Consider the following 4795-nt stretch of genomic DNA (forward strand, 5'->3'; position numbering starts at 1 on the left):
TATTTGTGTTGTGTTTAGTAATTCCGATGCTGATTTGTTCTGTATTTTGATGTTTTAGTGAGAAGTGATGCTTTAGACTAAAACTTGTCTTTCTTTTTTTTTTTTTTTTTTTTTTCTTTCTTTCTTTTTTTTTTTTTACCTCTGTCTAATCAGAACCAAAGAGAACTCGGAATTCCTACTTGAAAAGTCTGGAGTTCATCATGCAACAGTAGCAGGTAGCGTTTACTTACTGTAAAATAAGTTATGCTGTACGTAGAAGTGTTTTGCTTTGCATCAGTAAACATACAGAAATATATCAGCTCTCACTGTTAGCTGGCTAGACTGTTGCTACCAAGTAACAAAGATGGAAGTGTGCACGTTTTCCCTCCTCTTAGTAGCTCAAAGGTGGTTGGAAATGATGTAATTCCGAGTTCAGACTTCCTGCTTGAGAGTTAAACTGAAAGCAGCATGACTGTGTGCTATGCTGATGTCACAGGAGGACATCGACGGCACAGTTACAGTGGAGTTTAACAGGAGAAAATTATTCAGTGATCTCTCATATAAGTGATAACAGTCAGGTTTCTCTGCAAGCCACTGCCACTACTATCAGCATGAAGTCAAACAGCATTGTGGGTAATGTAGAAAACCAAAGTGAAAATGGCAGTGAAAGGTGTTAACATTTCGGGTACACACTGATCAGCCATAAGAATAAAACCACTGGCTGGTGAAGTGACTAATATTGATTATCTTGTTACAGCGGCGTCATGGAGTGGAAAGAATTAGGCAGCAAGTGCATCCTCAGTTCCTGATGGAGGAAAATGGAAAAGTTAAGGATCTTAGTGACATTAACGAGCTAAATTGTGACAGCTTGATGTCTGGGTTAATCCCAAAATGCTAGGTTCCTGATTATTATTTATTTTCTTCCAGCAGGGAATGTACTCCCATTTCTATCCTGATAGGTGTGGTCTTCTCTAAGAAGACTCCGCCCCCATCCACAGGGCACAAGGGCTGGTTTAATTAGGATAAAAATGATATAATGATGCTCTGATCTTTCATAATCGACCGTTTTCAATCCAGCTGAAAATCTCTGGGATGTTTTGTAGCAGTGTGTTAGCTTTCTAAGAAAAAAAACATGCATTTTATTTTAATATGGATGATGGAAGACAATGAAGACTATTTTTTTTAATCTCTCTCCCACCTGCTCTCACAGATGGTTTGTAGCTGCCTATGATGATGTCTGATTATAATAGTAATTTTCCACAATATAAACAAATAAGTAATTTAAACCATAGCTAATACTAGCATTAAGCTAAAGAGCTCATTAGTTCTAGAATATATCTAACCTTCTACTAGCTTATGTATAAGGAGCTGATATGAGCTATTGATTATACATATGAGCTGATATGTATACTATTGAAAACTTAAAAGTAGTAAGTCCAACATGCTTTATGTCCATGGCTAAACTAAATTCCACTGGGGAATAAGAAGGAGCACATTTTCCATGCCTTTAGCATTTGGTCATTTCCTGCATCGCTTGCAGTGAGTTACTCTAAACAATTGCATTCCGGAGAAACCCCTGACTTACTGCTCAAGTAAAGATGGAATGGACGCACACTCCAAACCCAAAAAAGTCAAAGCCGGTTGCTCAGAGGATGAGCAGGTCGAGCGTTACGTTTTAATACTTTTTAAATCAGTGAAAATCATGTCGCACCTTGTGCCTTAGACTGCCATAGACTGTGGGTTTGAAAGTGTGTTTCTGTAACAGCGTCCAAACCAAACACTAGCATGAGTGAGAAAAATGGAGCAGAGAAGAAAATCACACATAAATACAACCCTCTGCACCAGAGCACTTTAAATACTCTCACTGCCCCTTGCCAGAGAGCTAGCATAATTTGTGTGAGGAGGCAGCATTTCCTGTATGTCAAGAGTGCATTAGTTGCTCATGCTGAGGTTTCGGAGTCCCAGCCAAAGGCTCTCATCTAGTGGAAGTTACTGGAGTGCAGGACTCGGGTGCTATGAAGAGGAAGCTGTGCCACAATTCAATATAATTAATACTCTGAAGGAGTGTGAAACACGATGCGCATGGCATTAGAGTTCTTTTCTCTAGTCATAGAAGAACTGCTAGCATTTTATTGTTTTATCCCTTTATTAACTCTTTATACCGGTTTGGTGGTGCTTACTAGGTATTTGTTATATTTTATTGTGCCAGTTGCGTTTATAGTTTTAATATCAAAAAGCTTTAGTCTGTTTTTATCTCTGTAGTGGTGTTATTGTGGAGAAGTGTGAATTGTTTGCCCAGCAGGGGGCTCACACCCCTCCCCTTTCCCATCTTCCTGCTTACCAGCAACTTAAGACAGAAAAGAATCAAAATACTCTATATGCAGAAACCCAACTGTGTCCTGATTAATCTTATAACAGACTTGCGGTGATAAAATAATTAATTTGTTTATATTATTGATGGAATGGAGAGAGGTTTTAAAAAATTTGCTCTCTGAATGATTAAACACTGCAAAGAGCTAATGTTTGTTTGAAATGCTAATTCTGGTAGCAGTCTATTAGAGTTAGACCTTTATCATTTGCATTAGAAATACGACAAAATACACAGATTACCAGCAAGCAAACTTTTATCATAGCCTGACTGGTGGACCATTGAGTGCGTAATATCACTGTAGCATCACTTACATTAGGGGCAGTGGTGGTTCAAGTGGTTAAGGTTGTTGATCAGAGGATCTGGGTTCAAGCTCCAGCAACACCGAGCTCAACTGTTGGGCAATTGAGCAAGGCCCTTAACCCCTCCCTGCTCCAGGGGCACTGTATCATAGCTGCCCCCTGTGCTCTGACCCCAACTTCCTCAGCTGGGATACATGAAGAAAAGAATTCCACTGTGCTGTAATGTATGTCGTTTTCTACAGTTTATTTCCTGGGTTTCTTTCATACTCTACTCCACAGCTCTTCACTTCACTTCACTTCACTTCACTTCGTAGGCATGGATGCAATCTGCCAAAAGACTGAGTGTGATGCTGAGTTTCTTTTGGAATCCAAGATGATTTCCCTTTGACCTAATTTACATAAAATGTCTATTTTGGGGATTTGTATTTAGAGTTCTGATTTAAAAAAAATAAATCTTACCATTATGAAGTTTAAAACAAAGTAAAGGTACAATTTTATGTTTATGAAATGCACCACAGTAGGAAATTCGATCTATTTTCTCTACTTACCTGAGTCTACCTTAACCAGATCATTGTGTATAGTGTAGCAGCTATTAAATTAATGTATCTCTGGTATTAGTAGTATTAATCTCTGGTGCCCCTCGTTTACACCACACAAGCCACTCCAACCAGTTACCACCCACACAGACTAACTATTAATAAGCTGAATTTTTCAGTTGGAAATAATGCTGTAATGACATTATAACAGTAGCTTCAAATCTAGCAGTACAACAAGAAGCACCGTCTTCAACACCAACTATTCTATCTGTAATGAACACATAATGGATTTCTAATGTAAGTATAATTATTATTAATTGATACTTGGTAGAGAAACAGGAAATGGAATAAATCATCAATCAACACATTAACAACAGACTCACTATGCAAATATTTAATATGCACAAATAATATCCACAAATATTTCAGTCATTTGGTTTCAGGGTGGAGTTTCTGTTAAATGTGCAGCTATAGAAGTCTGTAAAGTGACTTTACACTTTTGACTTTTTTGACTTTTATGACATATCCTTCTTCTTTTTGCCAGATTTATTCGCAGACTGAAAAGCAACTATAGAGATCACATAATATATTTAAGAAAAAAAAACCCAGATTACTGACATTCATATTCCACCCCCCCCCCCCCATTATCTGATTACTTAAGTGCACACTGATCCAATCATTTCCAAAATCTGATTTCTTTTGTTACTTGTCAGCATATCTGTACTTGGAGTCCAGACAGAGTCCACTGTAGAACTTGGTGGCATGGTGGACTGGTTGATAATGGAGCACAGACACCGGGCGGAGAAGACGTGCACTCCTTCACCATTACAGGATGATGAAGCACAATTCCTGCCTCTGTGAGAGACATTTGTAATGGCTACTGAATCTTAGAATCCATTAAATCCATTACTCTCAGTAAATCTCTAATCCATTTGGACTCCAAAGACAAAACAAATGAAATGCAACAAATGCAACATTTCCAGGTGCATTTAAGTGTCTCTCTATATATAATAAATAAAAGAATCAACTATTAGGTTCCAAGGTAACACTATAAATACACCGATCTGGCATAACATTATGAGCAGTGAGAGGTGAAGTGAATAACACTGATTATCTCCTCATTATAGCACCTGTTAGTGGGTGGGATATATTAGGCAGCAAGTGAACATTTTGTCCTCAAAGTTGATGTGTTAGAAGCTGGAAAAATGGGCAAGTGTAAGGATTTGAGCGAGTTTGACGAAGGACCAAATTGTGATGGCTAGACGACTGGATCAGAGCATCTCCAAAACTGCAGCTCTTGTGGGGTGTTCCCGGTCTGCAGTGGTCAGTATCTATCAAAAGTGGTCTAAGAAAGACACAGTGGTGAACCAGCGACAGGGTCATGGGTGGACAAGGCTGATTGATGCATGTGGGGATTGAAGGCTGACCCGTGTGATCCGATCCAACAGACGAGCTACTGTTGCTCAAATTGCTGAAGAAGTTAATGCTGGTTCTGATAGAAAGGTGTCACAATACACAGTACATGATGGGTCAGGGCTGTTTTGAGATCATCATCTTATTGAAAGTTGTATCTATGGTTAAGTCTTAACCTCCTGGCAGAGGCAACCAGG

Source organism: Hemibagrus wyckioides, linkage group LG19 (assembly GCF_019097595.1).
Source record: "Hemibagrus wyckioides isolate EC202008001 linkage group LG19, SWU_Hwy_1.0, whole genome shotgun sequence".
NCBI lineage: Eukaryota > Metazoa > Chordata > Actinopteri > Siluriformes > Bagridae > Hemibagrus > Hemibagrus wyckioides.